Here is a 24,411-nt window from a genome sequence, read left to right on the forward strand (position 1 = left end):
ACTCCTTTGTCATCGAAAGATCGATCCAACGTGGCCCAAAATACATTCGATATTCCGGCCTCTACTGCTCACTGGAGAATAGAGTTTCACAGCCAAATGACCCTTTGAGAGCTCGGTCTGCCTTATTTTCAAACTGTGTCTGTTCATTCCTGTCTCTCCCACAATAAGAAACATCTTTTCAGCATTCATCCTATTAAATCTACTCAAGATACAGGTTTTAGTATCTCTCATTTAAAAAAAAACCAACTCTAATGGATACAGGCCAAACCCTATCCAACCTTTCCTTATCATTTAATCCCTTCATCCCAGGAATTGGTCAAAGGAACCTTCTAATGTAACATCCTTTCTCCAATTAGAGATGCAAACTGTACGCAGTACACCAGATGCCATCTCACCAACTACAGCAAATGCCAAATTCTATTCCCCTTGCAATAAACAATGATATTCCATTTGCCTTCCTAATCACTGTTGTTCCTGCATTCTCACTTTGTGTGAGTCATGTATTGAATAGCCAGATCCCTCTGAATGACAATCTCTCTCAATCTAAATACTTTGCTATTTTTATATTATTCCTGCCAAAGTGGACAGATTTCCATTTTCCCACATTATGCACTATCTGCCAAATTCTTGCCCACTTACTTGGCCGGGCCATATCCTTTTCCTTATGTCCTCTTCACAGAATACTTGTCTACATATCTTTGTCTCTTCAGCAAATTTGGTAATCATGCTTCCAATTAATTGGTATTGGTTGTAAATATTTGATGTTGTAAAACTAATACCTGTGGCATATCAATCAACCCATGTTGCCAACCCACATGACCTATAATCATATGCCCCCCCCAATGGTTTTTCCGAAGTACCCTATCCTACAATGGGCAAATCACTTCTTAGTTTAGTTTTTTTTATCTCTACCTAAAAATGATTCTGCATCTTGATTTTTTTTCAACTAAGATCATTTGTTTATATTAATTCTTTTTTCTTGTGAGATGTGAGTGTGGCCGGCTGGACCAGCATTTATTGCCCGTCCCTAGTTGCCCCTTGAGTAGGTGGCGGTGAGCTGCCTTCTTGAACCGCCGCAGCCCACTTGCTAAGGGTTGACCATAATGCCCTTAGGGAGGGAATTCCAGGATTTGACCCACTTAAGGAACAATGATAAATTTCCAAGTCAGGATGGTGAGTGACTTGGAGGGGAACTTGCAGGTAGTGGTGTTCCCAGACATCTGCTGCCCTTGTCCTTCTAAATGGAAGTGTTATTTAATAATATCATACTTAACTAATGAAGCTACCCCACCACCTTTTTCCACCTTCCTGTTTTGATGGATCGTCATGTACCCTTGAATATTCAGGTCCCAGTCTTTGCTATCTTGCAATCCCTTATCTCGCCATGTTAATTCAAGTTGCCCCATTTCCTTTGTGCCCTTTCATATGCTCAATGTCAAGTCAGTATGTTTCCATGTCCATCGACCCAATATTCACTCTGTACAGAACCAATGAGCTGATCCCATTAAAGGGTTAACTGGCAGTTTTATGACATGGTAATGAGTTTTCTTTTCTTGGTAGGTCATTTGTCAATGACTCAATGCTTATTCACAGAAGATAAAGACGTGTCAAATGCTTCAAGCTGCTGCGATTGATACTTTAAAGATTTGATTAATTGGCATTTTGACAGAGTATAGCAACAGCAGATTTATAGATTAAAATTAGGTATGGATGTTTTTTCAGCAGTGCCACACATGCCGTTAGTGTTATAGGAATCACTGGTTCAGCACAGAATGTAAACTAGGCCAGTCAGCATCTCCAGAGGGATCTTGTGCTCTAGATTGACCACACACTCACTGAGTCTATTTCCCCCATCCCCACCATTACTTTAGTATTGATCACACATCATGAGTGGGTCCTGGGCCTTAGTACCACCATCTTGGACAGGGTGACATAACTTGTCATAGCCTACTTTATTTAATCCCTTTGGAATTCTTAAAATAGGTGTTAGGATGTCATGTTGAGGTTGTACAGGATGCTGGTGAGGCCTCTTCTGGAATACTGTGTGCTGTTCTGTTATAGGAAGGATAAACTGGGGAGGGTTCAGAACAGATTTACCAGGATGGTGCCGGAAATGGAGGTTTTGAGATATGAAAATAGATCAGAAAGACTGGACTTTTTCATTGGAGCTATTTTAAAAGAAGGACACAAGAATTCTCCCATCTTCTGGCCAAGTTTTTCTCTCAATCAGCATCAGAAAGGAAGATTTTCTTGTCTGTACCACATTGCTGATTGTGAGACCTTGCTGTTTGCAAATTGGCTGCTACATTTCCTGCAGTGATACTCTACTACATATTGCACCTCAAAAGCACTCAATTAGCTCTAAAGGGCTTTGAGATGTCCTGAGATTATGAAAGTTGCCGTATAAATGTACATCTGTATTCTTTGAAGGGAATTGCAATGATTTTGATGAATTTCTGATCATTATAATGGACATCCCTATCATACCAGTGAAGAATATTTAATTACCACTGAAACCAAATTTGAAATATATTTATAGTCATTAAGCTACAGCCATCCCCATTCTCTGCAGTTCCAAATCTCACAGAGATAAATGATTTTGATTTGTTTTTCTAACAGTGATCAGATCAATGATAAAGAGCCTTTTTTATTGAGTACGGCTGTGATTTTCAGTTTGAGAATATCTTCTTCCCTGCATCTGCACAAGTTAATGTTACAGTGACTTGCATTTCCATTCAATGTATTATACAAGAGCTGACCTCTGTGATCATTCTGAGGAGGAATTATATTGAATACATTTGCAACACTTTAGTTAAATGTCAGCTGCAGCTCAGTTGGTAACTGAACTGATGTCTAAATCAGAAGTTCTTGGGTTCAAGTCTTGGTTCAGGGCCCGATGAGTACTGAGGAGGTAGTCAATGGTTGAACAAAAAACAAAGAACAAAGAAAATTTACAGCCCAGGAACAGGCCCTCCAATCCTGTGCCGATCCAAATTCACTGTCTAAGTCTATCACCCAATTCCTAAGGATCTGTATCCCTCTGCTCCCCAACTAGTCATGCATCCATCCAGATGCACCTTAAATGAATCTACCGTGCCTGTCTCAATTACCTCTGCCAGCAACACGTTCCAGGCACCTAGCACTCTCTGTGTAAAGTACTTTCTGCATGTATCCCCTTTAAACCTTTCTCCTCTCACCTTCAACGCGTGGTCTCTCATTATTGAATCCCTCACCCTGGGAAAAAGCTTATCTCTATGCACCCTGTCTATACCCTTCATGATTTTGTAGACCTCAAATCAGGTCCCCCCCTCAATCTCCTATTTCTATTATTATCATCAGGGGATTCATCTTCAGTTTCTGGGTCAGTATTTACCCCTCAGTCAATGTCACAATACAAGATTATTTGGTCCTTATCACATTCCTGTTTGTGAGAGTTTGTTGTACACAATTTACTGCTGCTGTTCCTACTTCATAACAGTTACTACACTTCGAAAGCATTTTATTGGCAGTAAAGCACTTTCAAGATATCCAGTAATATTGAAAGCTTCCAATGGCAGGTAGAGGGGTGGGGCAGTAAGAGGGTGACAGACCCATTAAGGGAGTAGGCCATCTTGGGCATAATAATGGGTAGTGAGGCAGATTTAATAAATGACCTTTGAGTGAAAGATCCTCTAGGAAGTAGTGATCATAACATGCTAGGATTTATTATTCAGTTCAAGAGTGAGAAACTGGGTTTAGAAACAACTATGTTTAGTTTTGATATAGGGAATTACATTGAAATGAGAACAGAGTTAGCCCAGGTAGACTGGGCGGATAAATTGGCAAAAATAACAGTAAGCAAGCGGTGACATTTAAAGCAGGCAACTCATGACTGTCAGGAAAAAATATATCCCAATAAGGAGGAGAGATTCTGAGAGAGGGATAAACCAATGGCTAACCAAGGAAGTTAATACATTCTTTAAGTTGAAAGAAAAAGCATAGAAGGTGGCAAAAGTCACTGAAAGTCCCCCAAAGACTGGGATAAATTTAAAATTCAGCAAATAAAAAAGACTAAAAAGATAAGAAAGACAGAAAACAAACCACAAGGCCAAATGAGCAAAGAATAAAAAAAACTGACAATAAACGTTTCAGAAAATGAATTTGGAGAGAAGATTTTGGGGGTCAAGGAAATGGCTGATGAGTTAAACAGGTTGTTTGTATCAGTCCTTGCGATGGAAGAAACTTTGAAATTCCTTTTAAAGAATACAGGGAGGAGTTAAGTACCATCGCCAAGGAAATAGTATTAGACAAACTAATGGGGCTAAAGGCAGATGAGTCCCTTTGGCCCTAATGACTTGTATCCTCAGATTTGAAAAGAGGTATCTCCACAGATTTTGGATACTTTGGTTCTCATTTTCCAAAAATCATTCAATTCTGGAAAGGTACCAAGAGGATTGGAAAACTGTTAAAGTAACACCCCTATACAAAAAGGGAGGGAGGCAAAAAGCAGGTAACTGTAGGCCAATTGGCCTAACATCTATTGTTGGAAATGTATTAGAATAAACTATTAAGGAAATAACAGCAGAACATTTGGAAAACCATAATCTAATCAAGCAGAGTCTACGTAGCTTCATGAAGGGAAATTTATTCAAGTTTTTTGAGAGAGTCTCAACCAGATTGGATAGAGAAGAGTCAATACATGCATTATATTTGGAATTCCAGATGTTAGACATGGAACCTCACACAAGGTTAAGTCATAAGATAACAGCCCATGTTGTTGGAGGTAATATATTGACACAGTGAGTGGGGATTATGGGTTCTTTTACAGGTTGGCAATCTGTAGTCAGTGTGGTAACACAGGGATCAGTGCTGGGACTATAACTAAAATATATATTAATGTCTTGGAGGAAGGAAGTGAATGTATTAATTTACAGCTGGCACAGAAATAGATGGAAAAGCAGGTTGTGATAGGGATACAAATTTTGCGGAGAGATATTGATAGGTTAATTAATTGGGCAAAAATGTCAAATGGAGTAGAATGTGGGAAAATGTGAAGTTGTTCAGTGGGAGGGAATGGGGCAGTGAGGGACGGGACCATTGGAGGAAATGGGGCAGTGGGATGGGCCTATGGGAAGGAATGGGGCAGTGGGAGGGGATGGGTTTGTGAGGGGGTTGGACAGTGTTGGGGGGTGGGGCAGTTGAGGGTAGGGCAGTTTGGGGTGGAGCAGTTTGAGGGTGGGATAGTGGGACTGTGTGAGGGGTGTTGCAATGGGGGTGGGGCAGTGAGAGCTGGTGGGGATGTGGGAGGAGTGGGGCAGAGTGAGGAGTGGGACAGTGAGGAGTGGGGCAGTGAGGGGGTTGGACAGTGGGAGGGTGGAGTGATGTGAGGGTGGGCAGTTGGAGGGGGTAGAAATGTGTTGAAGATAATAAGTGCTTGGGTGAGACGGGGTTCACTATGTTCAGGGCAAGTAGTTTATTATGAAATTGTCTTTTTTAAAAAAAAAAATCAAAAATGCATTCAAAACAAGAAAACCCCTGCTCTGTTTGAGCAGCAGCTTGGTTCCTGCTTAATCCTGTGAATAATTAGACACTGATTTTTCAATCAGGAAAGTGGGATGGTTAAAATGGGAAAGGACTGCAGGAGGATTGTTTTACTACTCCTAGATTGGTAAAAAAAAATAATTGAAATCTCTTCTAATTTAGGACAGGGGAACCCTTATATCTCCGACTCTTGCAGATGTGAAAAAGTGTTCAGCAAATACCAGCAGGAGCTCTATCACGGCTCACACTCTTGATGCTTCAGGATGTTCTGGGACAGCTGTCTCAAAGGACCACTGTCCATCAGTATGGAGCAATCCTAGAACCCCCTGCATTTGGTCTGAACTGTGGTGAGACTAGATCCTTGCGCATTTCGCCCTCTCAGCTTTGAGAGGACACATAAGGGAAAATTAAGTCAGGGTTGCTGATGATTAGTAAAGGATGTTGCCATGGTTACTCCTGTGCACGCAGAATAAGTGGAAACAAGGGTTTTATTTCTTTTTGTTTATGGGCAAAGAGCTCTGACTGGATTCTGACTTCCAAAGCTGGAAAATAAAATCATAGCTGAGGCAAGGCGCCATCTTCTGCAGTCTTTTGTCAGCCAGCTTCCGAAAGCAAATACCGAAGAATAAAGCTGAAAGCTGATCAAACTGAAAAGAATTGGGATGTCGTGTTTGGTTCAGACCAGCTACTGCCATGAGCCTAACTCATTTGTCCTCAGAGACATAGGGTAGCCCATACAAATGTCGCCAGTTTCCCCAGGTGAAATCTATCCGCTTGGTGCAGGGCCCCAGTGACAGTAAATTGTCGGGGCATCGTTTTAGACCTCGGTCAGAGACAAAACAACTGTCGATGCTGGAATCCAAAGTTGATAGGCAGGAGGCTGGAAGAACACAGCAGGCCAGGCAGCATCAAGAGGTGGAGAAGTTGACATTTTGAGTGTAACCCTTCTTCCAGACATTCGAGTTCTGAAGGGTTACACTCAAAATGTCAACTTCTCCACCTTCTGATGCTGCCTGGCTTGCTGTATTCTTCCAGCCTCCTGCCTGTCCCTCCTGATGCTGCCTGGCCTGCTGTGTTCTTCCAGCCTCCTACCTGTCCCTCCTGATGCTGCCTGGCTTGCTGTATTCTTCCAGCCTCCTACCTGTCCCTCCTGAGGCTGCTTGGCTTGCTGTATTCTTCCAGCCTCCTACCTGTCCCTCCTGAGGCTGCCTGGCTTGCTGTATTCTTCCAGCCTCCTGCCTGTCCCTCCTGATGCTGCCTGGCTTGCTGTATTCTTCCAGCCTCCTGCCTGTCCCTCCTGATGCTGCCTGGCTTGCTGTATTCTTCCAGCCTCCTGCCTGTCCCTCCTGAGGCTGCCTGGCTTGCTGTATTCTTCCAGCCTCCTACCTGTCCCTCCTGAGGCTGCCTGGCCTGCTGTATTCTTCCAGCCTCCTGCCTGTCCCTCCTGAGGCTGCCTGGCCTGCTGTATTCTTCCAGCCTCCAGTCCATCATTTTAGACCCCAGCAAGGATAGTTTTAGCAAATACTGTACACGAACACTGAAAGCATTGAATCAAACTAGCTTTCACTTTGCCAGTTTTGATTGTCACAGTTTATAGTATGGAGAACTGGATTTTGTTTTCTTTAAACAGCTTTGAAGCGACAAAACTTAAAAAGGAGTGTCTGACTTTTATGTAAAATTGGAGTCAGCTTAGTGCTCTGAAAAGTGGAGGTATCAATGCTGGGGAGTTGAAGCCTGTGCCCACTTCGATCTCGCAGGCTGGAAGCTCAGCAGATGTGTAGGGTGATGCAGCCAGTTTCTCCTGATGTCAAAATAAGGGTCGTTGGGTATCTCAGGCAAAGCTGTCACAATTTCCCCATGGTGGCACAGTGGTTAGCACTGCTGCCTCACAGCGCCAGAGAGCTGGGTTCAATTCCCGCCTCAGGCGACTGTGTGTGTGTGTGGAGTTTGCACATTCTCCCAGTGTCTGCGTGGGTTTCCTCCGGGTACTCTGGTTTCCTCCCACAATCCAAAAATGTGCAGGTTAGGTGAATTGGCCGTGCTAAATTGCCCATAGTGTTAGGTGAAGGGGTAAATGTAGGGGAATGGGTCTGCGTGGGTTGCGCTTCGGTGGGTCGGTGTGGACTTGTTGGGCCGAAGGGCCTGTTTCCACACTAAGTAATCTAATCTAAATTCTCACCATAAACTACATCACTTCATCCCTTTTCAGACCCCATCCAATGACTCAGTTATGCAAAATATTGAATTCGAAAGATTCATCAATCTCAGAGAAGAAATTGCTCATCAGCTCAGTCACAGCAGGACGAGCCTTATTCTGAGACTAGGGCTGAGTTTTCCTTTTTTCTCTGATGAGGTTTTATTTGTGTGTGATCCCAAGCTCCCAGCCTAATATGGTCCATAATGACCTTTCTCATGTATTCCGCAGCTCTTCATCAATTATGTAAATGACCTGTTTGGAATCATCCACTCAGAGGTGGAAGTGCCCATTGCTGCCACAACTACATGACATTCATTCTAGTGGCGCTATATTCAATCCCAGCTCCACAGCCTTCCTGCCTCTGCTGGCCAGGCAAGGCTAGGCTAGGAACTACCCTTCACATTGTGGTTCAACAGCGTTATCCCCAAGGAAATAGACCAAAAGGCAGGCTAGCTCCTCGGTTCATTGCCAGGGACCTGCTGGTGTGTGGGTTGGTGGAACCGTGCTGTATCCGGTTAACCGGTGAAGGAGGCCATGGCAATCGACCCAACCAACCCGGTGCAAGTGAGTAGCCCAGGGCTGTGCACTGTCCTCAGTGAACTGTAACACAGAGCAGTTCCACCATCTTCTCCCTGCTACCTCACGCTCACAGGGATACCACTCACTCTAACGTTAACACTGCACATACCTCTCACCCAAGGATTATAATTCTTGATTGGATGCAGCATATCCATTGGAAAGTACTCATCCATCAATTCTCCCAAACCAACAATCCTTCCTGCCTTCTGCTATTCTGATGCATTCACTCAGGACACCCCACCTCACCTACTCCCATGCACAAGTTATACCTTCTACTCAACCTATCACTACCAGGTTAGACAATTTCAGAACCTTTTAATTGTCATTCTACGAAAACCATCTCTAATTTCTTGCCAATAGACTGATGTTTAGTTCTCAAGTTATCACCATGTGGTGGTACATGTTGCTTTTATTAACTTTCTCTTTAAATACTTCCACATTGCTGTTGGTACTGTACAGTTGCATGCATGATGCTGTCACATTTGTGTGTGACACGGACATGCCATACAACATGCTCTGTTTGGAGCTGTGACGAGTGCCCCGAGTCTCCTTCTATACTGAAATGCAATAGAAATATTTATCAGGATGTTACTAATTTCTTCCCTCCACTGATCGTTCTCAGTCCCCCGCCCCCCCCCCCCCCCCCACCCCTTTGGTTTCACTACAGTCCATTCTCTCAGACTGATGTCTCCCCAGCATCCTGCCTAAGATACCTGGGATCCCCAGACTGGTCATAGTCGTACAAAATGGAAACAGACCCTCCAGTCCATGTTGACCATGTTCCCAAACTAAACTAGTCCTGGCTGCCTGCACTTGGCCCATATCTCTCCAAACCTCCGATCACAATCTGCAGGACCGAAAGTGGACAAACCGCTCGAGTGGAATCAGACTGACTGTGGTGGTCTCCCTGACTGATCATAAACCCTTTCAACTCGCTCAGGACGGCTCCCCTTTCACTTTCCCAGATGGCTGTTTGTTGGCAGTGCATGCGGTTTTTTTCCCCACGTATGATACGGACACATTCTTGTGTGGCATTGACATGCCACACAACAACATGCCCAGTCCCCACCTGGAGCTGTGATGAGCTCCCCGAGTCTCCTTCTATATTAAAAAGCAATGCAAAAATTTATCAGGATGTTACGGAGTTCTAAGGAGAGGCTGGATAGGCCAGGACTTTTTCCACTGGGGCATAGGAGGCTTTATAGATATTTATAAAATCATGAGGGGCATAGATAACATGAATAGCCAAGGTCTTTTTTCCCAGGGTAGGGGAGTCTAAAACTAAAGGCATAGGGCTTAAGGTGAGAGGGGAAAGATTTAAAAGGGACCGGAGAGGCAACTTTTTCACAGAGCGTGGTGTGTAGGTGGAACAAGCTGCCAGAGGAAGCGGTAGAGGTGGGTACAATGACAACATTTAAAAGATATTTGGAGAGGTACATGAATATGAAGGGTTTAGAGGGATATGGGCAAAGTGCAGGAAAAGTGGAATAGTTCAGTCTAGGAAACTTGATTAGAATGGATTGGTTGGACTGGAGGCTCTGGTTCCACACTGTAGGACTCTGAGTGTATGAATCAAAGGCTGAGAGTCTAAGTGAGCACAACGTGAGTTTCATTTTTTTTTAATGTAACTATGGGTTATAAGATACATCCTGTGTAGAATAATGAGAGGAGTATGTATTTCTGAACTGACATAGGATGCTGGTAATAGGTGTCACTGAATGGTGAAAGATGGAGGTGGTGTATGAGCTGGTCCTGGACTGGGTATTACATTACATTACACTACAGTGTGGAAACAGGCCCTTCGGCCCAACAAGTCCACACCGACCCGCCGAAGCGCAACCCCCCATACCCCTACATTTACCCCTTACCTAACACTACGGGCAATTTAGCATGGCCAATTCACCTGACCTGCACATCTTTGGACTGTGGGAGGAAACCGGAGCACCCGGAGGAAACCCACGCAGACACGGGGAGAACCTGCAAACTCCACACAGTCAGTCGCCTGAGGCGGGAACTGAACCCGGGTCTCTGGCGCTGTGAGGCAGCAGTGCTAACCACTGTGCCACCATGCCGCCCACAAAGTGTGTATGCATGGTTTCTGAGGAGAGTGCAGGGATGTAGTGATGATGACTGAGCTGGATGAAGCCAGTAGTGAGCAGCTCCCCACCAGGTAACCAGTCAGGCGTTCAGGTCAAGAATCAGCACTCTGTAGCTTCCTGGGCATTTCCCTCCTGTAACGTGCCATACTCCGCTCAATAAAGGCTAACCTTCCATTTGCCTGCTAACTTACTTTCTGGACCTACACACTAATCTTTTTAATTCAATGATACCCAGATCTTCCTGTGGTCTGTCTCCACTTAAATAATATTTTACTTTTCTATTCTTCTGCTAAAGTGGACAATCTCACATTGTCCCACATTATTCCTTCCCCATTTGCTACGATCTATTACATGTCACATGGTTGACATTATTATATAAACATTCTATTCAGTAATGTGACTATCTACATCTATATCTGCAGGGGAGGCAATGGCCTAGTGGTATTATCATTGGACTATTCATCCAGAAACCCAAGTAATGTCTTGGGGATAGGGCTCAAATCCCTCCACAGCAGATGGTGGTATTGAATTCTACAAAAAAGTCTGAAATTAAAAGAGTCAAATGATGACCATTGAACCAGAAAAGAAAATCCATCTGTTTCATTATTGCCCTTTAGGGAAGGTAACTGCTATCCTTATTGATCCGGCCTACATGCGACACCAGACCCATAGCAATATGGTTGGCTCTTAACTGCCCTCTGGCCAATTAGGGGTGGGCAATAAATGCTGGCCTAGCTAGTGATGCATGCATCTGTGAATGAATAATAAAAAAAATTGTTCTGTCTGCACTCAGTGGTTCCCCTTGGTATCCACACCACCACCCCCAGGCCTCTCAATCAATTTCCCAATCTTTGACCAAACATTAACTGCTGTTCATAAATTCCTGCCCCCTCCCACCTTGCTCACAAGCTGTCCACACATTGAACATGTGATGGGTCCACTTGCAACTGGGTTAATACCAGAAGTCTCAGCAGGAGGTATGAAGTTAGACATTTACAGGCCCCAGTTATCAATGAAGCCAGAAGGTTGACCACAGACCCTCGTGTCCTGAACTAGAGGTGGCAGGATTTGGGGACTCCACCTCATTTACACTATCCAATCTCAGGAGCAGAAGATGCCACCCTCTGCTTCAGGGATGGGAGATGATTGGAAGTGTCCGTCAGATGGGAAAGTGTATATTATCCACACCAATTCTTCCTTTGACCATTCACTGTCCACCTTTGGATCAGTGGTAGCACTGTCTGAATCTGAAGGCCATGGTCTCCAGTCAAATTCTGAGACCCAGGAATATTACCCACTTCAGTGATGAGCTGTTGGAGGCTTCGAGTTTTGGATAAGTTACTAAGTTGAGCCCTTTCTGCTCCCTTTCGGTGAATGTGAGAAATACCATGAACCATAGAGTTCTCTTGAAGTCCTGTACAATCTTAATTCCTCACTAGTCACAACAAAAATGGGATTGTTTAAACTCAACATTATCTGTGCTACCTTAAGGTGTGGAACTGGCAGCTGTAATTTCTCTCAGTTATAACTGTCTGACAGACATTAAAAGAGAAAAAAGGAGATAATTTTTCTCACTGTGTCCACACAGCTCAAAGATCTGACTGCATTAATCCCATTTAACAGCGCTTGGCCCATGGCCAGTTTGGTCATAGCAATACAACTGGAAGTCTACATCCTGTTGAAATGTTATAAGTATTTCTGATTCAACAGTCCTCACAGGCAGAGAGTCCAAGACTCCACACCCTGCTGGATGGAAAAGATTCTCCTCGATTGTGCCCTTAGTGCTCTGCATCTTGCATTAAGTCCATGCCTCTTAGTTATGGACCCCTCTACAAATGGGAAAAAAAAAAGTGTCTTCTTATCCAACCTATGATTCGGAGATGCCGGTGTTGGACTGGGGTGTACAAAGTTAAAAAGCACAGAACACCAGGTTATAGTCCAACAGGTTTAATTGGAAGCACACTAGCTTTCAGAGCATAGCTCTTCATCAGGTGGTAGTGATGAAGGAGCAACGCTTCGAAAGCTAGTGTGCTTCCAATTAAACCTGTTGGACTATAATCTGGTGTTCTGTGATTTTTAACTTTATCCACCCTATGTAAGCCTCTCATTATTTTACACACCTCTATTAGGTCCCCTCTGTCTCTCAAAGGAAAACAACCTCAGTCTGTTCAATCTTCTTTCTTAGCTCAGACTCTTCACCCAGGTAGCATCCTGGTAAATCTCCTCTGCACTCTCTGTAGTGCAATCACATCCTTCCAATGCTGCTACACTTCCAATGCATGCTACTGGTCATGAGACATCCTCAGATGTGAAATGTACTGAATAAGTCCAAATTTTACCTTCTCAACTTTTTTACGCAAACTGGATTTTTTAGCTTATTCAGTTACTTCTTACATTGTAGATATAGTTACGATTTTTTGTGTTCTCTTAATTCAGTTTTTAATTGGGTGATGACAGTATTGTCACTTGTAATGAACCAATAAATTGAAATCTTTTTTAGCATGGTACATGGGATGCTTTTTCCACAATTTTGGGGAGATATTAATTCCTTCATTTTACCAACTAGGTGTTACAAATTATAGTCATTAGCAAAGGTCAAATGACTCATTGATTGCTGCTATGATGGGGTAATTTTGCATAATTTCATCAAGCACATTAATACATAGATCAAACAGCAACTTGCAACGCGAGTGAGAGACTAATCTGGGATGAAAGATAGTGGCTGAAGGAATAGCCTGCCTCTTCAGTCCCCACTGCTCCATGGGTTGCAATATTATTATTTTTTAATATTGTACACGATAGAAAGTTATATTGTTTCCCTATGAAAATATCCAATTAGGTTTCTTTAATATATACAAAAATATTCATTTATTATCAAACAAAACCCATTTAATGAAGCCGCAGAATTGATTAACATGCACAATTTTAATCCTAAATATAAATGTCTATCCCTGTAAGTAACCCAACCCCACATACACTCAAACATGTGCACATCCGTATACACACACAAAAAACACTTCCATGTACACATATACACACACATGAACAGATACCTACCCAGAGACACACACATACACGTGTGCTTGTATGTTATATATCATATACATACACATTTCCAATACATATGTACACTTGCAAACACACAAAGGCACATATGCATATATGTACAGAAAAATATACATATAGGTTTGTACATGTACACACACGGCCAAACACACAAACATTTACAAACAAAAAGACACAAGTACACACTTAGGTACACAAGGTACATATATTACACACAAAATTTACCTATGCACATACCTAGAGTGTGTGTACCTGTACAAACATGTAAATTCATACACACAAACACCAATGTACATACAGACTGACACACACACACAGGATATGGAGTATCTGTTGTCACTCTCGTGGCAGTGAAAAATCAGTGCCATTGAGGCTATCAAAGTGCCCAAAATACCAAAACTGTCACCAACTGATGCCCAAAGATACCTTGCTCAGCACCCTCCTCACCCTATTCAGTCTCTGCCTCCTCCCCTCCCACAGCCCCCGTCCCACTCACCGCCCCTGTCCCAGTGAGGCAGCATAACAATAAGAGGTAGGGAGACAGCATAGGATCAGGAACGTTGAGGACAAACATTTGGATTTGGTGCCGTAAATAAATTATGATCCCTGAATTGCGTTCAATTAAGAATGTTGCAAAACACTCTTTATTGCTATATCACTGAAAGTGGCTTCATAGGTACTGCCCCTGCATGAATTAGTCCTTACCATTATTCTTTGGCTGCATTTATTGCCATCATAACACTTTCTGGCTAATAATGGTTATTCACAAAGGCTGAAAACTAGGATATAGTGCAGATTGTTCCAAATGTAACCAATTTGGTGTTTTTGCCCATGTGGTCAAATCACCAATCATATAGGATTGTCTCTGGGATCTTGGCAGACGCAGCTTTCTCAGAGAACGTAACATCGAGAAGTTACTTCAGATACTCTTCCAGAAGAATAGTAAGGATTTACTTTGATCTCATAGTAGAGGTGTTTCAGAAACAGGAGACGTGAGCTAAGCAGGTTGTTCTATAACAGGCTTTCTCCAACTGAAAATCTACATATAAACTTCTAGCTTGTGAACCTTGTTCAAACAGAAGGAATTCCAGAGATTGGGGTAAGGATAGCTGAACACATGACCACCTAGAGTGGAGGAAATAGAGTTGGCTGTCCTGACTAGGAGACGTGTAGATCTCTTAGAAGGTTGTGGTGTTGGTGGAGATGGTAGAAATGGGGAGGGGCACTGCTATAAAGACAATGATGCAGATTTTAAAATTAAAGTGCTGGTTAACTGGGCGTGAATGTATTTTGATGGGCACAGGGTTGAATTGGTGAATGAGACTTGGTGCAATTAAAATCAGGCCCGGCAGAGTTTATATTCCGTGAAGTTCTTGGGAGAGGAAAGCTGAGGAGATTAGACAGATGTGCAATATACACGGTCAGGTCCCGGGGCAACAAAATGCATGAGAGAGGGTTTCAGATGAGATGGTGGGCTGTTGCAGAGTTGGGGAGTGTTATTGAGATAATGCTCATGATGGAGAGGATATGTGGGCTAAAATGCATCGTAGGGGTCAAATAATGAGCTGCCAGAGGAGGTGTTGGAGGCTGGTACAATTACAACATGCAAAAAGCGTCTGGATGGGTACATAAAAAAGGGATATGGGCCAAATGGAGCTAAATCAATTTAGAACATCTGGTTGGCACAGATGGGTTGGGCCAAAGGGTCAGTTTCTGTGCTGTCTGACTCTGACTCTATATGGCAGTCTGGTTGAGGCTCAGAGAGTTGCCAAGGAGATGAAAGCAGTCGGTGAATAAGGAAATGGAGTTGGTTCTGTGGTTCCAACAAAAATTGGCTTTGACTGTTCCAGTCTTTAATTAGAGAAAACTTCTGCTCATCCTGCTCAACCAGCAATCTGATAACAGAGACAATGGAGGAGCTGAGGGATGGGTGGAGTTGGAGGTTAAGGGCACACCTATAAAACCTGCACCATATGGTTGGATACTGTCACTGAGGAGAACATGTGGACAAAAGATAGGACAGTGGCCAGGGACTGATCCTTAACTGTGGGGAAGTGAGAAAGGTGAGCCTTCTTCACGGTCATTATCTTCAGCTTCTGTCCCAGGGATTGTGTTGGCTTGCACACCCAGTTTTCTGAAGATTCAACCTTCCTACCACCATCAAGTGACCATCGATAGCCCATTCTTCCCAAAGGTACCATGGAATCAAAAAGAAACTGGTGTGCTTGGGGCAGGGGGTGGAGTCAGGAAAATGCTCATGGCTAAATATTAAGCATGTCACTGGTTAAATCCTGGGAGAACACAGTTATTGGTTATGCTGTATCACTTTAAAAGGCATACCTGGGAGGAGGTGTAGGATAATGGGTTAGTCCCATCATTCCAATGGCTGGGGTGAACTGACGCTATTGAAGAGGTTTCACCCATGACCTAAAGGAAGAGAGAAAAGCAGCAGGGTGATTTCAATCTTAGAAACCATCAGGTCCCCAAGTTTGGCACAAATCACTTACGTCGTTTCAAATTAAGAGAGACTTGTGTCTGGGAGGTAATCATTGTCCATCGAAAAGTATGCATGAGTCAAGTTGTTGCAGAACAGTTTGTATCAATTAGCTTCAATAGCCCTTATATGAGTCAGCATGGTGAGCTCATATGAATGAAACCAAATAATAAAAAAAAAAGACGCACCAGTTTCCTTCATCTTTCATATAACTCCAGAGCATCCCAGAACACTTGACGACCACGGATATACTTTTGAGGTATAATCACTGTGCAGGAAATTAAGCAGCAAGTTCTTACAATCAAACAATCCAAATGAGTTCTTTTGATTGAGGGATAAATGTTGGCTCAGGAATAACTGCCTTATGCCTCTTCAATGTGTTGGCTTGGGATCTTTTACATTCAACTAAGTAGCCTCAGTTCAACATTTCATTAAAACAATGGCATCTCCGACAGTTCACAGCTCCCTCAGTAACACCCGAGTGTCAATGTAGACCCCTGTACTCAGTTTATTCTCACTGCCCCTTCTTTTGATAGGAGGAGACAGAATACTAAAATTCTCTGCAAGTGCCCTCGGTATGCACCTCTCCACTCTTCCAGGGACTCTAAATGAGAGGAGATGGTTAATGTAAGCAGACAGGCTTACATTTCCCTTTAACTCTTATTTCTGTGACAGCTGGCCTGCTGTGAAAGCTCAAGTCAAATGTTCCTCAAAATAGCTGGACAGGACATTGGTAAGGCCACATCTGGAGTACTGCGTAGAATTCTGCTCATACTGGTAGAGGAAGGATGTTGTTCAACTGGAAAAGACTGCAAACAGAATTTACAAGGATGTTACTAAGATGGAAAGGTTTAGGTTATAAGAAGACACTCAACAGTCTGGGACTTTTTTCTCTGGAGACTGAGGGGTGACCTTACCAGAGGTTTATAAAAAATCATGAGCCTAGATAAGGTGAATAGCCAAGGTCTTTCCCCCTGGGTAGGGGAGTCCAAAACTAAAGGGACTAGATTTAAGTTTAGAGGGAAAGATTTAAAAGAGACCGGAGGGGCAACTTTTTTATGTAAAAGGGTGGTGTGTGTGTGTAAGTGGTGGAGGCTATTTTTTTCCGGTCTCTTTTAAATCTTTCCCTCTAAACTTAAATCTAGTCCCTTTAGTTTTGGACTCCCCTACCCAGGGGGAAAGACCTTGGCTATTCACCTTATCTAGGCTCATGATTTTTTATAAACCTCTGGTAAGGTCACCCCTCAGTCTCCAGAGAAAAAAGTCCCAGACTGTTGAGTGTCTTCTTATAACCTAAACCTTTCCATCTTAGTAACATCCTTGTAAATTCTGTTTGCAGTCTTTTCCAGTTGAACAACATCCTTCCTCTACCAGGATGAGCAGAATTCTACGCAGTACTCCAGATGTGGCCTTACCAATGTCCTGTCCAGCTATTTTGAGGAACATTTGACTTGAGCGTTCGCAGCAGGCCAGCTGTCACTTCTGATCTTTCCACATCAGAAAAACCTTTCATCGCATTAATCAGCCCTGTGTCCAGTCTCGGATTTAGTTCCAGGGCAGGTATCTCTCTTAGGTAAGGAGAGCAGAACGGCACACAGTACTCCAGGTGATATCCCAAAGGCCTACACATTTGCCATGAGATTTCCTCACTTTTATACTGTCACATTCACAATAAAAACCATTTCCTTTGTTCCCTACTTCAATTACTCGCTGAATGCTGAAATGTTGTGGTTCATGTACAAGGATACCTAAGTTCCACTTTTCTGCAGCATTCTGTATCACTCTCCATTTAAATAATATTCTGTCTGTCTATTCTTCCTGCCAACATGGACAATTTCACGTTTTCCCACATTATACACTATTGGCCAGATCTTTGTTCTTACAGTTAAGCTATCTTTTGAAAGCCTCATGTTCTCTTAGAAAGATAGAAAATAGAAGCAGGAGTAGGCCATTCGGCCCTCCACTGTGATCATGGCTGATCATCCCCCCAGTTGCCTGTTCCCTCTTTCTCCCTTTATACTTTGGCCCCTTTATTCCCAAGAATTATATCTAACTCCTTCTTGGAAACATTCAATGTTTCAACCTCAACCACTTTCTGTGGCAGAGAGGTGAAGATATTTCTCCTCATCTCAGTCTTAAAGGGCCTACCCTCTATCCTTTGATCCCTGGTTTTGGACTGTCCATTTATCAAGAACATCCTTCCTGCATCCAGTCATAGAGATGTACAGCACCGAAAAACACCCTTTGGTCCAACTCGTCTATGCTGACCCAATATCCCGACCTAATCTAGTCCCATTTGCCAGCACTTGGCCCATATCCCTCCAAACCCTTCCTATTCATATACCCATCCAGATGCCTTTTAAATGTTACAATTGTACCAGGCTCCATCACTTCCTCTGGCAGCTCATTCAATACACGCACCACCCTCTGCATGAAAACGTTGACCCTTTTATATCTTGCCCCTCTCACCCTAAACTTATGCCCTCTAGATCTGGACTTCCCCACCCAGGGAAAAGACTTGTCTATTTATCCTATCCATGTCCCTCATGATTTTATAAACCTCTAAGGTCACCGCTCAGCCTCCGACACTCCAGGGAAAACAGCCCCAGCCTGTTCAGCCTCTCCCTGTAGCTCAGATCCTCCAACCTTGGCAACATCCTTGTAAATCTTTTCTGAACCCTTTCAAGTTTCACAACATCTTTCCGATAGGAAGGAGACCAGAATTGCACGCAATATTCCAACAGTGGCCTAACCAATGTCCTGTACAGCCGCAACATGACCTCCTGTACTCAATGCTCAGACAAATAAAGGAAAGCATACCAAACACCTTCTTCACTATCCTATCTATCTGCAACTCCACTTTCGAGGAACTATGAACCTGCACTCCAAGGTCTCTTTGTTCAGCAACACTCCCCAGAACCTTCAGTGTATAAGTCCTGCTCTGATTTGCTTTACTAAAATGCAGCACCTCACATTTATCAAAATTAAACTCCATCTGATACTTCTCAGCCCATTAGCCAATCTGATCAAAATCCCATTGTACTCTGAGGTAACCTTCTTCGCTGTCCACTACACCTCCAATTTTGATATCATCTGCAAACTTACTAACTATACCTCTTATGTTCACATCCAAATATGAATGATGAAAAGCAGTGGACCCAGCACTGATCCTTGTGGCACACCACTGGTCACAGTCCTCCAGTCTGAAAAACAACCCTCCATCACCCTCTGTCTTCTACCTTTGAGCCAGTTCTGTATCCAAATGGCTAGTTCTCCCTGTATTCCATGAGATCTAACCTTGCTAACCAGGTGTCCCACGGGGAACCTTGTTGAACACCTTACTGAAGTCCATATAGATCACATCAACCCCTCTGCCCTTATCAATCCTCTTTGTTACTTCTTGAAAAAACCCAATCAAGTTTGAGCGACATTATTTCCCACGCACAAAGCCATGTTGACTATCCCTAATCAGTCCTTGCCTTTCCAAATGCATGTACATCCTGTCCCTCATAATTTTATAGGTTTCTCTGAGAATCCACCAAGACTAGACCATTTCTTCATGACAAGTTGCCTGATGGAGGCAGGTCCAAGGGGAGGAAAAAACCACTTTCTTTTTCAAAAAGCGTGAACAGTTCCTTAGGATCACTTAGACCCACCTGTGAGGGAAGGCAGGGTCAAGGTCTGACATCTCCCAAAAGAAAGAGAGAATGAAGTATCCTTTGGTACATAAACAAAGATCAGTGGCTCTTAAACTGCTCTCGGCTGACCATTGGTGTTCTCAAAGAGTGATCCTACTGGGAGAGCTTGGCTGGCCTTGCAGTGGAGGTGACCACCCAAGGTGCCAGGATCTTTGTCCAAGATGGTGGCGGCGGGGTCAGTGGTGTTTGGCTACTGAGCCCAAGGCTTGGCCGCTCATGGGTCACGTAGCAGACAAATCTATATGGCTTTCTTGTTGTTTTTCCAGCTCAGTTACATTTCTTTATGTGTTTGATTGCCATAGGTTCTCCTCCTCCTGTGGGAGTCCAGGGACCCTGAATATCTCCATCCTCACTCCATCTTGGCTGGCAGCTTTGGAAGACAAGTCAGGACCTTGTCAGTCAGCTCAGAGCCAGGACCCCATTGGACAATGTGGAGCCAAGACCTTGCCAAACAACGTGGAGCCAGGACTCCATCAGGAGACCAAGAGTCAGGACCCCATTGAACGACTCTTGAGCAAGGAACCCGTTGATCAATGTCCAGCTCTAGAGGAGCTGCAGGACCCATACAGTGTGACGGTCTCCAAGCTCAGCTCGGGGCTGGTGCAGAAGTGCCGGTGCTGATGGAGACTGAAAAGGAGCACATTGCTAGGACCCGGGGACGATGATGGATGGTAACTATAGGAGCAGACAGGGTGAAATCTATGGAGAGGGAAAGGAGAACTTTGGAAGTGGTTTCAATTTTAGTAATATCAATTTATTATTATTCAGTATTTTACCATTTATACATTTTATTCAGCAACTTATTCTGCAATCTAAGAAAGCATTGTGGAACGTGGTGACATTATCCACTTTGCTATACCTGGGTACAAGTGACAATACATTAAATAAGTCTAAGGGGAAGTGAATAACTCAGCTCAGCCATGCTCCTGCCCCTGGCTTCCTGATCTCCCCCAGTTTCTTGTCTGTCTATGCTCTGGCTCTCTCTCAGGTATTCTTGCCAAGACTGTACAGACAATGCAGTGAGAAGGAGGTGTACCTACATAACTGATATCTGCAAATATCTGCTGTTTTGAAAGTGTCACAGAACACTCATATGCAGCCCCTCATTGGGCGGAACATTTTAAGATATTATCATTTGAACGATAGCTCCATGGTCACGAATTCATTGTAAAAGGGCTCCTGCACGCAAAAAGAAAAGCTGACCAAGAGGAGATCTTCTCATTCTGGAGTGGTGTCTGTCTAACTCAGAATGCGTGAGCTGCCAATGAGCCAAGGTGCCAAGTAAATACTGAAAAGTCCTTTCATTTCAGCCCCAATTTGGACATTTTTTTTCAATTCTGTTCTTATGTTTGGCTGAAACAATGAAAATCCAAGAGTTTCCCCAAAAAGAAAAACAAAGAGTTAGCAATAAATAAATGAATAAGCAGGAAAATAACATTCGTGTTCTTTCCACAGTCAGGTCTGAACTCACTAATGAGCAGACATTTTACATCATCAATAGAGACATAAGCAACTCCGAATGATGATTGGAGTCAGTAGTTTTGCCTCAATAAGATATCACTCTCAGTAGCAGAACTTGAGAAACATTGGCACCAAGCCAAAGAGGAAGGCGCCAGGACAGGTCACCAAGAAGGGTGGTTTCAAGGAGCATCTTAGGAGAGAGAAGCGGAGATTGGGGATTCCAGAGTTTAGATTCAGGAAAAGAGTGGGTCAAAGGAAGTAGAAGGGATGGATAAGAATCCAGGGTTGAAGGAGAACAGTACTTTTCATAGTCACATTGGTGTCCTTGTGATAGTTAAGGATGCAATGGGGAATAGAGAGTGCTCTGTAACAAGGATATTTGGTGTACTCTATCGCTGAAAACAGGCATTTTTTCCCCCATCTTCTGCTCATCAGGACAATTTACAAGAATATCAATTTAAGGACAAAATTGTTATACAATATGAGAGAAGAGTGCTGATTGATTAGCATGTGCACTCAGATTGGTAGACATTAGCAGGGGGAATATAGTTTTATCGGGTAGTTTTGCCCTTAAATAGTATTCTTGTGAATTCTCCTGATAAACGCAAGACGAAAACCTTCAATGAAAATGTGTTTTCTTCAGTAATACAGTACTCAAGTACTATCAGCTGGCGATTTTGGAGGTGTACAAGACATCTGAAAGGGTGAGAATTGTTGGCGAGACACACCTAAAAGTGGGGGTGGGAATGACAGAGCACTAGAGGAGAAAGGGTGTTAATAGTTTAGATTAAAGTGATTGGAATGGAGAATAGTGGGTCTATGGTGTGTCTAACTGCCAGCCTGGAAAGAACAGGAAGTCCCACTGGGGTGGGGAGAAGGACAGAGAGGGACATGCTGACAGAGAATGTAACAAGAAAAGCTAAAAGATTGGGTGTTGAACCCAATAACTGTCTCCACCAACACTCCACCCCCACCCCCACTATTGCATAACTGCTGCCCCAACCCCCCCACTTCACTTCAGCTCTGATGAAGAGTCATCCAGACTCTAGCTTGCTCTCTCTCCATGGATGCTGCCTGACCCGCTGTCACCTCCAGCATTTTTGTTTTCAGTACAGATTCCAGCCTCTGCAGTAATTTGCTCCAACATTAGGTTTTTTACAACATTGATATTGGTTACTTGGTTGCCACAAGGCTAACATTTTTCCAGACTGTTACCGAGGTTAACATTCCATGTTCTAAATTTCAATATCTACCATGATGGGATTCAAACCCATGTCCTGAGAACATTACCTTGAAGATCTGAATGAGTAGCCCAGTAACATCACCAATAGGCCACTGACTCCCCCTACAGTCTGACCCACGCAAATACTTCTGAATCAATCAATCTGTTCAGAGATGTTATGACACCTCTGGAAGAGGAAATGGGACTTGAATCAGGTTCTTCTGGCTTAGAGGTAGGGACATGACCATTGTACAAGCATCTGCACCATTTCCATACATATTGTTTTTAAATCAGCCTGCTCAGAGAGGTGGTAACACATCTTTGGAGTAGGTCAGACTTGAACCTAGGGTCTCCTAGTTAGACGTAGGGACACTATCACTGCACCACAAGAGACCCACTTTCCCATAATGCATTTTTAAACATGTTACCTATTTTTGTGATCAACTTGTTGAGATGTTATGACGCATCTCTGAAGCAAGTGGGACTTAAATGTGGGCCTCTTGGCCAAGGGGTAGGGACAATAATCACTGTGCCACAAAAGCCCCAACCCTTCCCACACAAAAGTCTTCATCTGAATTCTTTGCTGCTGAGCTCACACTTCCAATTAATTGGTGTCTGTCTAGGTGTTTACCCCTCCAGTGTCTCACCACATTGATGTCCCTCTTACTTGAACTTAAAATATTGCTGCTATCTGAGAGTTGGTAGCTCCTAGAAGGTTGAGAGATTATGTCTGTTCCTCACTGTCTTCTTCCTCTACTTCTACCTCCAAGAAGGAGCCAGTCCATGGGAAAATGAAAAACTGGCAAGGATTGTTCGATTGATGGCAAGAGGGGAAGTGTATACAATGCATGCACCACCACTGCAGCATCTCAACTGGAGATTGCATGATATGGAAGAAGTGACATGTGAGACAGGGGAGTAGATGGCACATACCCAGAATGCATCGAAGCCTCACTGGCCAGCAGTAGTTTCAGGGATGCCCCTTACCATGATGGCTAGCATTCTCCCTTCCATGGATGTTACAACAGGGAGTTGCACTCTTCCAGTCATTCTTGCCACCCCCTGTAATATGTAAGAAACAGGGATGTATAGCAGTGGGTATTAGGCACAATGCAGACTGATGTGCTGTTATTGTTAGTTAGCTTTGAGAGCTGTGGGCAATTTCTTCCTGTGGAGAGTGAGGAGACTGGAATTCTCTGCCACAGAAGGCAGCTGAGGCCAAAACATTAAATGTTTTCAAGGAGCAGTTAGATATAGTTGTTGGAGCTCAAAAGAGAAATCAGGAACAAGTACTGAGTTAGATGATCAAACAATGGCGAAGCAGGCTTGAGGGGCTGAATGGCCTACTCCTAATTTCTATGTTGCTATTTATAAGACAGTGATGCTGAATAGATGGTGGTAAAGCAAGCTAAATGAATTGAAGGGTGGAGTACAAATTGATGTAGATTGTGGACAAGTTTGGTGGTGGACGAATGGTGAATTAAACAGTGAGAGGTTAGAATTAGCTTTATTGTCACATGTACTCATGAGTACAATGATAAGTTGACAAGTCACCATTTACAGCGCCATCTTAAGTGCCAAGGAAAGAGACAGATTCTTAGGGGGAAAAAGTTAGAAAAATAAAGAAATAAGAAGCCCGCCATTACAGATATTAGGAATGAATTAGGAAAATGAAGAATTGGCAGGATTTTCCACTTGAAAATTGAATTCATTGATCTTGCCAACTCCTGGGAGACTGTTTTTCCACTAACTAGGTGGATTTGGGGTAATTCCAGGCTTTGACTCCTGCTGCTACCTGTTCTCAAAAATGACCAGGACATACATCTGAAAGCATTTCTGGCTGTTGGCTGATACAGGATGTTTCTCTGTCCTTCCACCAAGTACTTGGTTGAGAAACTTTGGCGGGCACATTCTTGTATGTTCATTCATAATGTAAAATATCATAGTGGAGACCGAATTAGGAAAATTCTTCCGTTCCCATTATACCTCCCTTTAAGGGGTGTAGGCTGTTTGCAAGTGAAGTGAGCCACTGGTGGCATTAAGCCTCCTGCTGGGAGTATACAGGTCATGCTGGC

At 43.4% G+C, this 24,411-nt stretch overlaps 1 long non-coding RNA gene across 1 annotated transcript in view; it reads right to left on the bottom strand.

The window, feature by feature from the left end:
• Positions 1-24,411, bottom strand: part of LOC148141923 (uncharacterized) — a 55,797-nt gene that overhangs the window by 25,266 nt on the left and 6,120 nt on the right. Inside the window, exons 2-3 of the long non-coding RNA XR_015752395.1 lie at positions 16,144-16,764; positions 15,802-15,888 (exon numbers count right to left, since the gene is read on the bottom strand). This is a non-coding gene — a long non-coding RNA (uncharacterized LOC148141923). The remainder of the gene's footprint in view (positions 1-15,801; positions 15,889-16,143; positions 16,765-24,411) is intronic.

Source organism: Chiloscyllium plagiosum, unplaced genomic scaffold (genome assembly GCF_037043375.1).
Source record: "Chiloscyllium plagiosum isolate Xiang-an unplaced genomic scaffold, Cpla_swu_hap1 HiC_scaffold_31, whole genome shotgun sequence".
Taxonomy (NCBI): Eukaryota; Metazoa; Chordata; class Chondrichthyes; order Orectolobiformes; family Hemiscylliidae; genus Chiloscyllium; species Chiloscyllium plagiosum.